Source organism: Anoplophora glabripennis, unplaced genomic scaffold (assembly GCF_000390285.2).
Source record: "Anoplophora glabripennis isolate ALB-LARVAE unplaced genomic scaffold, Agla_2.0 scaffold233, whole genome shotgun sequence".
NCBI lineage: Eukaryota > Metazoa > Arthropoda > Insecta > Coleoptera > Cerambycidae > Anoplophora > Anoplophora glabripennis.
Genome location: NW_019416413.1, coordinates 480,379 through 494,945, shown reverse-complemented (window position 1 = coordinate 494,945; position 14,567 = coordinate 480,379). Strand labels below are relative to the sequence as shown.

Here is a 14,567-nt window from a genome sequence, read left to right as displayed (position 1 = left end):
AAGATAATAACATGAAAATATTCCGTGTAGCACTAAAATGTATCTAATGTATGTAATAATTAAATACATTATTGATATTATATTTTTAAATACAAATTAAATAGGCGTACCCAAAATATTTATATCAGTCATCCAACCAACTTTTTTTTCTTATCTTTGAGCTCCATATAAACTAACAATTGTAAGATCAATTCATATCAACACAGTAAAGGTGTTTATCTTACAAAAATAATGTAAACATTTCTGCAAAACTATTTATAGTTTCTCCGACTTAGTATAACTTTAGTTTTTTACAATATAGAAAAAAAATCAAAATGGTAAAGCTGAAAAGAACACGTTTTGCAAAATGAAATTCGTAAAATGTTTATCACTTATTGAAAAATTGAATAATCAAAAACACATAGATAGTTTGGTTTATTTTAAAACCTTTCAACTTTTAAAAAATGCAGCATGTCAACAAATTCTTCATTAGTAAAATTATTTGCAATAATTCTTTCCAAGTTATTGTAAAAAACATAAGTTCTAAAATAAACTAGGTTATCTGATACTTATTTTTGAGTACTCAGTTTTTGCCAAACAAAAAAGTGGTAGCAAAGTTACTTAGGGGGTTATTATGTCCCAGGGGCAGAAAATTTCTAAAAATGGCTGAAATGTTGTAGTAACGGTATTAGTAAAAACTTTGTGTAACATTTGATGTTTGTACAAATTACAGACGCTTTTACATTTTCTTTTGGAAATTTTGAGGGGCTATATCCCCTAAAAAAATAGTACGAGGTAATACTATTAAACTAAAGGATTACTCTTTCTGAAACAGATCAAAAGATGCAAACAAGAAATATTGCGTAAAGAGTAACTAAAAATTAGTACTTAATATAAAAATATATACAACAATATTAGTGATAAGTGACGAGCAAACTCGATAAAGATCTCTAATATGAATAAATTTAGTATTTTTGTTCTATTTGTTAAAGTATAACAAAATCATCTAGTGCAGACATTTTCTTAGTACAAAATGAGAGAGGCATCAAATTTTTTATTTATGATGATGTTAAATAAATATTAGACTTAGAATATACCTTACCCTACTACTAATATTTTCGTTCAACATACTCGTATTTTATACATTTCTGGAAAAACTAAATTATTCATAAGTTAAATGTTAATCTCCTATTTTGGAGAAATAGCACAGATAATGTTGGGATTGTAATTGAATGAGATTCAGCCTGGTGTAGACATGGATTTAATGCAAACCGATGCTAACATCAGCAGTTTGATTGTTGTAGTAGTGTGTAGTCGTAGTGATAGTTTGACATTAATTTGCAAAATATGCTTTTACCTACGACCACTACTGTAAATACTTAAAAACACACCGTCTGCGATCAATGTAAGATTCCTATTACGTACGGTAAAAAAATCGCACAATTTTCCTAGCAACCGCCTAGCAACGGCCAATACAATACTGTTTGTATTGACCGTTGCTAGGCGGTTGCTAGGAAAACTGTGCGATTTTTTTACCAAGCTGTGCGCTTTTTTACCGTACGACGTAATAGGAATCTTGCATTGATCGCAGACGGTATGTTTTTAAGTATTTAAAGTAGTGGTCGTAGGTAAAGTATAGTACGTAATACGTGGTGTAATGCAATTACGCACTCATAGAATTACGCACTCGCCGCTACGCGGCGTCGTGCGTAACTTTTCCATTCGTGCGTAAAATGCTTTTTACAACACTTATTACGTAATATACTATTACAGACATATAGTTACTATACTAAAGTAGACAGTTAAATAAAAATTGTAGAGATATCCAAATGGAATGAAAAGGTCCATTGATAGATCTAAATGCTGTAAAAAATAAGGACAATCAATGATACTACCTACAAGGGAAACTTGGGTATATACCATCAACAGACATAAATAAATATAGGAGGACCAAATTTTGTTAAAAAAATATCCTAAAACTAAAATATGACACAACAATAAATGAAAATATAAGAACTGCAGTAAAATTAGATTAGAAAAAAAACGATATTCAAGAAATAGAAGATCAGAAAAAATAAAAGAATACATGTATACAAAATACTGAATACTTATTTCATGAATTATCAAAATTATATATAGAGAAGATTATATATTTTAGTCTTATTCACAGCGAAGAAGATTTTGGAGGAGATATACCAAATTTTAAATATTATTTGTCAATAATATTATGTAAGAAAGTTTAACATTTATCAGAACCATGCCATGCACGTGTGTACTATAAATTCATAACATGGATCCTTATTTTTTATCAGTTTTCAGTAATAACAATTATTTAATTGAAAATACGCCTGTTATATTATTGGTGCTCACTGAAATATTTTGTACCAAGAGAGATCATGACCCATATATAATAAACATTCAGTTATATCGGCTTCAGGCAGTCCCCCCAGTGAAAATTGATAACAAGGCAATTTGTGTTACATCTTTTAATAGACTTAATTTGTACTCAATCAAAACAAGTAATAATTAATTGTTATTGAACTCATTATGAGTAATTTTTGTTGCAACTCGTACTTATTTATAATAACATCTTGGATAAAGTCTACCAGGAAATGTCTATTTTTAGTTGCTGGAATTGTAACTGTAGACTATGTTGTTTATTGAAATTGTGGGGGTTATATAGGACATTGATTCAATTTATTGAAAAGGATTCGGATAGTATCCGAGTTTTAAATGTTTCCCTGAACAAAAAACAAAAAAAGAAAAGATATAATTACATTAATATCTAAAATAGTAAAATGATCCATCATGTATTTATGTATAGGGTGTATCTGCGATGTTGCGACAAAGTTTTAGGATTGATTCCTCCGATCAAAGAAATAAAAAAACTGGAGTAACGATTTTTCCTAAAGCGATTCTTACGGCTTTTTCTAGGTTACAAGGGTTGAATGTGAAACATAGTTTGTTGTCAATTACCCAAGAACAGTTAACAATGTTTCTAATACTAGCAGAGCAAGATGAAAATCGCTATAACTTAATGTGAGTGAAATATAGTCATATGATTGAAATATGATAGCAAAATAATTGAGTTTAAGTTGTTCCCATGAGAAACCATATTTGTACTTAATAATTCTAAAACAAAATATAGTATAGTAGTTCTAAACCGTTATTGGGACATTTTACAAACTTCGATATTTTGTAAGAGATAAGTCAGTGTTTCTACATTGTGTGGAGATTGCAGCCTAAAGATGGGATAAAAATTGTCAAGAAATTAGTTGCTACAATAAAGGTATTCGATATTTTCATTTAGAGTATTTGATTTATTAAGGCGGGTATCCATTTGTGGCAATGCTCTGTAACGTAACAACGAACATGTTACGGCCTGTTGCAAAAGGTGACACGGTTCGCTGCGAAAGTATGTGTGGTTTTGGTCGTATCATTCATTCCGTAACGTAACAAAATAAGGTTACAAGGCGACACAGGAACATAAACTCGCATTATGAACCTGACTGCAATAATGGATTCGTCACTGCAATTGCAGTTAGCAGCAGCGTCATGTATTTTTATTTATCATACAATTTTGAAGAATAAGAAACGGAAATCTCCGGAAATCTTTTCTTTAATCCACTTCATGGCACAAACACAGAAAAACACACTCTTTCTAGTCACTGCAGAAAACAGACTGACCTCAGACTATATACAAAAGGCTGACGAAACAAAAAATAAGACAAAATCACATGTGCAACAGGCAACGTTACGGCCAAAAGGGTAACCCCGTCTCAACATGTGGCAGAAAGTACTGTTGCATCCCTTTGATGTGACGACTAAAAACCGACAACTGATGGTTCGTCTCGGATTAGTTACGCGTGTCAAATTTGTTATATGTACCATGCAACAATTTTCCGTCTCCACTAGCTGTAACGTAACATGTTCGGTGTTACGTTACAGGGCATTTGACACAAATGGATACCCGCCTTTAGACGAATTACAACGAACTAGACAATTTGAAACATTACGAAGAAAAAGGGCACATCTCTTGTCCAAAACCGTATTTCTACGTGATTATTGGAACCAGAACAGGATACCAAAGTACTTCCAACTAAGACACAATATCAAATCTGCACAGTTTATAAAATTTATATATGTGTCAGTCGCGCTTTATTATAGGAATCGATCCATTACACATATAGAGATATATTTTTACCAAATGTCGATTTCTGATCAGGCAATACGGGGAAAAATTGAGGCGATGACATCACAGTCGAAGTGAAGCACTTGCAAAAAGTAGTAATCAATCACAGCAGTATCATTTTATAAGATGCAGACTTCTATTTTGGCAAAATGGTGATAGTTCCACAAACAATTGCTAATGAAGTAATTATTACCAATGTTGAGGGATTACAGCGGTCTCTGAATCAGGTTGGTGTATAAGAGACCCGACAAGAATTGTGCACAATTTTAAAGGTGAAAATACCAAAACTGAATGTCCCGAGGGCCCTCCGTGAACTGAGATCTAATCATGAAATTATCATTGTGCTGGTGGAGAAAGGAAATGTGGCGGTTGCTCTGAACATCAAGGACTATGAAGAGAAGTTACAAGGGATCTTGACTCCAGATATCTACAAGTTATTAGCATACCTTTTCATGGAACATTTTGAAAAGACAGCACTGGAAACTGGAACTATGATATATAGATGATACGTTCGTTATTTGGCCACATGGTAAGGACAGCCTTGACGGTTTCTTAAGCCATCTGAGCGGCCGTCATCCAAACATTCAGTTGACCGTATAGAAAGAAAAATACTAACCAGAAATCACCAACAGCTAACTCATAGTGTCTATAGTAAACCCTAAATACCTACAAGCGAACTTGAACCATCACTCCGCACAGAAAATGACTACAATCAAAACATTAAGGCCAATTGAAACGTCTCACTGGAGTTTTATAGCCAAATGGTTGTAATCTAGATGAAGATTAGTAGGTATCCTGCCTTTCTTAAGTACATAATGTAACACACTGTATTAATAAGGTATTTCAGAAATAGGGAGTAGGTAGAGGTACAAGGTTCATCCCTACACGAAAAGTCCATTAGGAATTAAAGCCAGTTTGGCCCTCTATTCCTGTCTGGGGTTTACCGCATACTATGTGAATGCGTGGTATGACATTGGTATGACAAAGAGATCGGTTATTATAAGAAGGAAGCGATTGGAAGAGATCCTAAGCCTTAACCAGCCTGAGACATCAGTCATCGCCCAACATGCATTAGATGAAGGACATACAATAAATTTCGTCGAGGATGTCGTGAGAACAATAGGGTTTTATAACCTGTTGAGATAGAAAGCATTTTAAATCGAATAAGATTTAAATAATATGAATTTTGAGTAAGGCTTAACAGAACTTCATTACCTCTTCTAAAGAACAAGTAACGGCATCAGGGGAGAATGCGTGATACCCACTGCGCAGACTTGAAAGCATACGCAATGGTCCCGGTGAAAGCAGACGAAGCTTGCGCAACTAGGTACCCAAGACCATGTCCTTTGTCCCACTGCACAGGACTACAGGCACAGGTGAGTGCGGCGGTGCTGACGCCTTCGGCAACACAAAAGAGACCTTCACCTTTCTCCTCCCACCCGGTACTGCGCAGGATAGATGCGCGCGCATCGATAAGAACACTATAAGAGCGGAAACAAGGCTGCAAGCGGCTTTAGTTACGGCTAAGCTTTTGTAGAGTCAACACTGGAGATACTGACAGTGAAGAATGGTAAAACGTTTGGAAACATTGTATGCGATCAGTTACAAGGGCCATTACGGAACGTTTCAGAGGACCACCATTGTCTGGGAAATGGTTCAGTTCGTAGCAGCCTTAGAACCTACAACAGGAACTGAAATAAACATTAGGACGGGGTTTCTGAGCGAGTGCGCTCCCAAGGAGCCTAGTCCGAGAACAACAAAGGCAGGTCAAAGATTTCTAGATATAGTGCACTTAAATCATATTGTTGCGTTGTAGCTAATTTTTTTTTTGAAATATTCCGAAATTAAGTTAGTAAACAATTCCTTCTTTCATCAAATTGATTTTAAATTTGTTAACATTCAGCTGGTTCTGAACATTTCTTTTATTCCTGATACTTTTTTTAATTAAGTCGTTACATTACTTGTCAGAAATATTTTTGATTACTAGCATTATTGTAGAATGTGTTTAAATTTGATTTGTACTCAAAAATATTTAGGGATGTTCACTATGTACAAGTTGACATGCATTACCTTTCTTTAACCTATTTTATAAATGGGTTAATTACCAAGCACTTACACTCACTCAAACAGATGGTTTCAATCTTGGCCATGTTTCCGTGGTATTATGCAATGTAGGTTTTGCTATACAAAATTACATTCTCAGTGGGAGGTCCATTAAACTTTTGAAAACGATCTACAGCAGTGCTCAAGTTGATGCAAAACATCAGTGCTAATGCACCAGTATTAGCAATTTAAAATCTTTATAGCCCTTTAAAACTGAACGGTTTATGAAGCAACCGAATAATCGAGTTGCTCAAACACAAATAAATCATAAAGCGGCATTTATGGTTATTTGTTAAGTTTTATTTATAAAAAAGAAAGGTATATTTCCGCACTCGAAACTTATAAACGAATAGATATAAATAGGTGTATGTATACAAATACACATATCTGTTATTTAATAGTTTTTTTAATCGCTTGGACTTGTAAATAATAATTTAGTATCGAATGGAAAAATATAAGATTTAATTTAAATAAACACGTTTATTAATTGTTATAAGCAACCAGTCCTTTGATGTGATGTAATTGTAATATTTTGGTTTACATAATATAAATATATTTCTGTCATATTTTATTTTTTTACCGAAAACATGTTTTAAATATGTTCGAATGTAGGTACTTACCTAGATTATAAAGTAGGAGAGTTTATTGTCAGTTACTGTTTATTTAAGAGAAGTAGTGAAAATATTTAGATATTGGAAATGATATTTTAGACGTTATAATGACATTTAATGTTAATTCATAATATGCACATTTTTTAATCATCATGTTATCTTCGTTCATTCTTATATACAAATTTGTGAAATTTGCATTATTTTTTCCAAAAAATGCACCTCTTCAACGAATAGATAATCAAACGATAAAAAAACAGAATTATAAAAACCAATCAGCCTTTTATGAAGATTATTTAATAAAGTTAGCACCAAATAATCATTTTCAGGGTATATTAAAGATAAGAAAGAAAGGAAATTTTTCTCTTCCTTGCATGCTGTCAGTTGTAAATTATTTCTACAAAGTTAGTAACATAGATTGCAAAATTTTATGTCGTTGAGTATGTTCAATTTTTATATAATTAATTAAATTGATTGAAAAATTATTAATTTTATTTAATTACAAGATACTAGAATTTATTTAATTCAAGTTAATCTAGATAATTACTTTATCCTCTCAGTTCAACTCCATGGAAAGTCATATTTAGATATACTTTATATACAGTTTTATCTATCTTGACTTCTGTTAAAATATAGTCAGTTAGGGTAATTGGTATTTCAAGTTTCCAACATTTTGCTCCTTTACGAAAAACTGAGTTGAAGAAACGGAGTTAAACTTTGTAATTAGATGTAATTTATACTGAACAGAAGAAATCCATATTTTGAATTTGAAGAAGAATGGTATATTTTTCTTAAAAATANAATTCCCCTACTAATGAAACAATTATGTTAAAAATAATAAGGGGTGATGTCACTTTATTTTTTTCTATAAAATTTGCATACTGTCTTCAGAGCACAGCTATCACAAATAACTATCAAAATTTACATAAATGAGCAATCTATATTTAAATATTATTTTCTGACAATGTTATATTATTTAACAACGTCATTTTAATAATAGTGTTATGAATAATTTAAGTATTCTTTTGTAAATTACAGTCTTTCTAGTTGAAAAACTATAATAACAAGTTAATGATATCATATTATTATCGCACATAAGCAGTTAGTAGTATTATTAAAAATAGGTATTTGTAATAATACGACATTATTTTTATGTTGCTAGATAATGATATTTTAATAATTCCACGTGTCACTCAAACTAAATATAAAAATACGAGCACCAGCTTTTACGAATGATCTTAACAAATATTCCATTGAATTTTGCCGCAGTGAATTTTGACCAGGATTGTATAGTGAATATACTTCTACATTTATAGTTGTTTCACAAAACTGTTTGTCCTTTACACTCACCTACCTCTGGGTACTATAACTTCAAATACTTACATACTAATTCTTATAAGGATGAAGCCATTCTACTTTCTAACTTCGTCTGTTGATCATTAATTAATTTTCTACTTGTTAGATATATTGTTGGATTCAAAAGTAAAACCAAGTTAGATGAAATTACTTTTTTTGAGAAGTTAAGACTTTCAAAAAAATTGTTTAGTATAGTTTTTTAGAATAACTCGTGACATGACTTAAATATATTTCAATGAAATCTTATGTAGGTAGAGGAATTTTTGAGGTAGCCGAAGGGGAATACTTCTTAGGTTACTGAGAATATGTAAGACCGCCGTCTTTCTGCCATATTTTTTATTGGTACTGATTTTTCATCTACTGTAAAAAAGGTATACTCAGGTATACTAAATTGCATTGTTCTAGGGAAACATGGATTTCAATATTCTACACTGCCGTTTTCATACTGTCATTGAGTCTTTAGGGCATTCTAATATAATAAAACTTAACCATTTTGACACATTTGTACATAGCAATGTTACATATTCCTTTCGATTTAAACTAACTTACCAATATCTAAATGCCAGTATTTAATAAGATACCATCCTTAAAATGCGATTCCGCAAAACAATAATTAGAGGCCTATACAGGGTGATCAAATGAAAACGAAACAGAGCCATTTTCAGGAACTGCGTCAATATTGTAGAAAAACGCTAAGACCCGTCGATTTTAGATTAAAGGGGGACATTCTTTGGCGGTATTCTTGACTCCGCCACTTTTACCCCCAAGCAAGGGTAAGCATCACCCCAAAATATTTAAATGGCATTGGGGATTGAGTAATATTTCTTTTGAAAGCTCTTGCAATTCTCTTTACAACAGACTTTAAATCTTATAATTCCGTCCAAACTTATTAAGAATTTTGATTTTAAAGTTGAAACTTATATACAAAGAATTAGTAACGGTAAAAATGTCAATCATTCGAGTTAAGTACACCAATGGTATAAATTTAGTATTTTTTGCGTAACATTGGCTTTTGACGATTTGTTATCACTTTCGTAAAAAAAACACAATTGTAAAAACAGAAATGAATGCTATACACACACAATGAACGTAAAATTAGTGGATTCCAAATTATTTTCTAGTATTATTTGGAAGCGTTGGTTGGTAGTTTATTTAATTGCGTTTTTGAAAATTAAACACTATGGTTTATTCCATTGCGGAAAGGATAGATATCATTTCGCTTTACTTTATGAACAATAAATATGCGAATAGAACAGCTCACCTATTTAATTAACAACATCAGGATCGACATGTCAGGAGGAAGTATGTTCTAGAGTTAGTAAAGAAATTTCAAGAGACAGGGAACGTAGCCAATAAAAAACAAGGAATTGAAAAACTTATAGTTAATGAAGCTAGTGAAGTTGCAGTTTTGGGACATCTGTGTCTGGGATCAATCGAACTAGCAAACAAACCATTTTGAAGAAGAATAAATTCCAACCATACAAAATACATTTAGTCCAGGAACTTCATGAGGATGATTATGACAGCCGTTTGCAATTTTACGAAATAATGAGTGAGCGAGCAGGGAACGGTCCACAGTTCCTTTTTAACATCTGTTTTTCTCATGAATGCAGTTTTTTCTTGAACGGGACGGTAAATCGTCACAATTGCCGCTATTGGTCCGATTCAAACCCAAGAGTTTTTCACGAGGTGCATACACAACAGGAACAGGAAAAATTAAATGTATGGGCTGGAATTTTCGGTGACTGGCTGGTGGGTCCTTTTTTTCTACCTGGTAATTTGACTGGCCAAATATATTGGCAATTACTGGAAGACCCTATTGATCCTGCCTTGAATGATATTATTGAAAATGCTCCAGAGTACGATGAAGATCATTTGATTTTTCAACAGGACGGTGCTCCTCCGCATTATGCGTTAATTGTCCGTCAGTATTTGGACCAACGTTTTCTATGGAATTGGATTGGGAGAAGAGGCAGCATTGAGTGGCCTCCTCGATCACCGGATTTATCGCCCCTTGATTTCTTTTTGTGGGGATACCTAAAAAGTAAAATCTATAAAACACAGCCAGCCTCACTGGAAGATTTGCGTCAAAGAATCGTTGACGAATGCCGTCGAATCACTCCGGAAATGCTTCGGAATGTGCTCGAACGTTTCGAACAAAATATTTATTCTTGTATAGAAGCGGGCGGTCATCAGTTTGAACATTAGCAACTAAACATAATTTAAATTTTAAAATGTAATTTTTTTTCAAAGTATTGGGTGGAATTATAAAATTTAAAGTCTGTTGTAAAGATAATTGTAAGAGCTTTCAAAATAAATATTACTCAACCCCCAATGCCATTTAAATATTTTGGGGTGATGCTTGGGGGATGAAAGTGGCGGAGTCAAAAATACCAGCAAAGAATGTCCCCCTTTAATCTAAAATCGACAGGTCTGAGCGTTTTTCTACAATCTNCATTTACCCCTCGAAAGTGTTCGTATTTACCCCAAAGCATTTAATTTTTGGGGTAAATGTGGACACCTGTTTTAAACAAAACAAACCTGTTTTTAACAAACAAACTATAAACTGCAATAAAATGTAACATATCTTTGGGTTTATGGCACAGGATGGGTCACTTGCTGTATTAAATAAACACAGTTATCATATTTACCGTGTCCAACGTTCAAATACGAACATAAAATAAAATTAGAGGTTAAGTTTTACTAACCATTATTTGCAGTATAGGTCTCTGTAAGTCGTTGTTTACATCGGCACATAGATGGCGCTATAGTGTGTGATGGAAGACTGAGTTTAAACTAATAAGACAATGTTTGTAGCAAAATATATTTCAAGTGTCCCCAATAACCCCTGTCCCCAATTACCCTACATGACCTTATATACGAGGCATATCCACAAAGGAAGAGTACTAAATTTTTAAAAATCGAAACGGCAGTATATTTATGAAAAATTTATATATTGAGAAAGATACGTAGTCGCCTTCAGCCTCAAGGCTTTCCGATATCTTCGTCAAAAAAATCTCCCGACGTCTCCTGGGTCCATTGTTTCACGGCACTGGAAAACTCATCGACGATAGAAAACCTCTTTCCACCAATAAACACCTGCAGAAAAGAGAAAAGATGAAAATCAGAAGGTGCTAGGTCAGGGCTGTGAGCGGGACAGTTGATAATGTTCCAATCGAATAATCGAATGTATCCAAGAGTTGCTTTGTGGCATTGGCTGTGTGAGGCCGTGCATTGTCATGCAACAAGCACACTCCGTTCATTAACTATTCTCCTTATTTTGTTCTGTATCACCCTCCGTAGTGTTTTTAGGGTTTCACAGTACCGCTCAGCATTAATCGTTTCGCCTTCCAGTTCGAAGCGCTCAAGGATTTCCTATGAACATGCACTTCTGTTGTGTGTTCTGGAGATTTGTGGAAACATTACGTTGATCTCGTCCAAAGTCAATCGACGGTCGCCAAAAAAGCATTTCCCTCTTCTTTGTTCATCATGAACATTCGTTCTGCCAGCTTTATACTCACGACACCACTTGTACACATTAGTACGATTCATCACATTATCCCCATCAAATCTGGAACGGTGCCTTTCCCTCTGCAAGAAGAAACCGGATTACGTTCCTCACCTTACAGCTGGCGGGATTCGGAATAGCGGCACTAAATTCAACACACCACTACAACAACAGTTCTCAACTGACTGAGACAAATGAGAGCGCGTTCTGCCCCTCAACGCCCTGGCTTTGAATGCAGAGTTGTCTACTTTTTCGAAACCAAAAACCACAGAGCATCAGAGTCTCAGTACTCTTATTTTATGGATATGCCTCGTAACGGCTGGGGCGTCTGTACCATACAGTTAGCCTACATGCAACAGGTTTAAAATAATTACATGAATACCTACGAAATAGATATGAAACGCATATTATAGTTAGCGAACGATAACGACATGCTGAATTGGATCGCAGCAGTTATAAATTACTGTTATTTGAGTGGCAACAATGTAACACAGTACTTTCATTCCACAGGGCATCTTTTATAGATGAATATGTAATGAAACGTTCAAAAAATTGGTATGGACTCCACTAATACAGTGGAGTGTTTGTATATGTGTGCTGTTTTGTTATTACTATTTTGTTTTATTTGAAGTCATTTACTTGAACATAGGAAAAGATTAGGCTTAAATTATCAGGCAAAAATTTTCTTTTTGTACTTATTTGTGTTCAAGTTGAAATATTTTGCGTATTTTTCCTAGTACACAATTTTTCATTTTCCTAATTTCCTTTGAAAATTTCACAATAAGTACCACATAAATTAGACTTATGGACACAGAGAGTTAGTTTTCAATTACAAACAGCAAAGTTAGTCCTTTCTTGCGACAAAATAATATGATTTTATTTTCTTATTTTTTGGGTATTTTATGATACACTGTAAAAATATTGGTGTGAGTGAAAGCAATAAAGGTCCGGAGTGTATCCATTGAGTGAAATTATCATTTGACTCAATATTGGGCATTTTGATCATTTTACTCATTTGTGAGTATATTCAAACTAAAACTGAGTACTTTCACTCAAATATAGGTACTCCTTAAATAAATTCTTCACGTAAATTGGTATTTGTGTCTGCTCCCATCGTCCCGTTAGGTTATCTCGTGGCCGTGTCGTGGTGGATGGCAGTATGGCGTATGGTGTGCTTTGGAGTTGGACAAGTATCGGTTTATCTGGTTATTCTAGTGCAAATTGTATTTAAATGCAGTGATTTAATTAGGTGCAATAATTAAAGACATTATATTAAGTCTCGATTAATATTTGGTTAAATAAACGCATAGTTAAATTGTTATCTATAATTACGTATTTGTAACATACAATATAGGTTATGGCATCAATCGACACCTAAATTATTGCCTCTAAAACAAATCTGTATTGAAATCACCATGACTGTTTAGTAGTTTATGATACTAGTATATTTAAATTAAAATTGAAAAAATATACATTTGTTCAGGGCCGAGATTATCAAGGGTGCTCTGCTCCTGGGTCCCCGAAGTAGCTCAGTAAATTGTACACAATAGTAGACCTAATTTTAAATAATATGGCTTTTACCCAAAAATTGTACAAATTTAATAAATTACAAAAAAGTTATTACAAAATACCGCTTTTAGTCTGTCAACTTAAAGGATTAATACATACTATAAAAAAAATGTAGATTTGAAACATTTTTACAATACCTCTCCTAATTTGAAAGTTTAGCATATTCAGAACACACTTATAGCGTCTAATTAATTTCAACACTGTATATCCTAATTAATCATTTATGAGTGATTTATTTTTGCACTCAATATTTAGTTAATTAAAAACCAAGTCTGAGTGAAAAATGATTCAATAATAGTTATATTTAAATCATGTTAGAGAAAAAGTTAACTCTAAATTGGTTTTATATACTCAGAATAGAGACAAAAGTCACTCAATTGATGGAGTTAGCGGTAACTCGGATTTGAGTAATCACTCATTTCTGATGCAATAGTTTTACTCAGTTGTACAGGGTGATTCACTATATTTTGACCCCTCCCTTTCATTTTTTTGTTTTAAGAGTTACAAAAAATGTGAAATAGAAAAGTTGCACGATTTTTTATAAAGTTTTCGAAAATGATAGTAGAATAACAAATGAAGTTCAAACAAACGCGGATGTTAACTTTGTTAATTTAAATGGAACATTCTGCATATTTTTACATATTTGGATATATCGTTTCCTGCCGAGCACAGTCATATATAGTTTGTTGGGTCCATCTCTAACAATAAGCGAGATAATACTAAAAAACGAAAAGAAGGTTTTTATTAAGAAAATAAGATATTTTGTAATTGTTGGACGTCTTTGATGCATTTCTGATTTTTTTCCAATTACGTAAGGATTTAGATTTATTTGTAATATATTTTGTCATATCGAACATTGATATAGTCCAAAACGGGTATAAGTATTTTAACTAAATCTCACTAATTAGGCCGTGAGAGGCCTATTTACTCATGGACAATGTTATATGGTAGGCCGTGACAGTGACAGGTAAAATTATGACAACATTGTTATTGTTTGACAGTTTGCATTATTATTTAATTAAAATGGGTTACACAGAAGAAGAAAATTTAAATATTATAGGAATTAAGATAGAGTATTAAAGATATTCTCAATACCTACTTTATTTTAATTCCTAATAATATTTCAATTTTCTACTTCTGTGTAACCCATTTTAATTAAATACTAATACAAACTGTCAAACAATAACAATGTTATCATGACATTACTACCTGTCACTGTCACGACCTACCATATACATATGATTGTCCATGA

The 14,567-nt window shown here is 32.9% G+C and overlaps 1 protein-coding gene across 1 annotated transcript in view; it reads left to right on the top strand.

Annotated features, from left to right (window-relative positions):
- The window catches only part of LOC108908511, a 32,916-nt gene that overhangs the window by 7,339 nt on the left and 11,010 nt on the right, over nt 1-14,567 (top strand). The gene's annotated exons all lie outside the window — the stretch shown is intronic.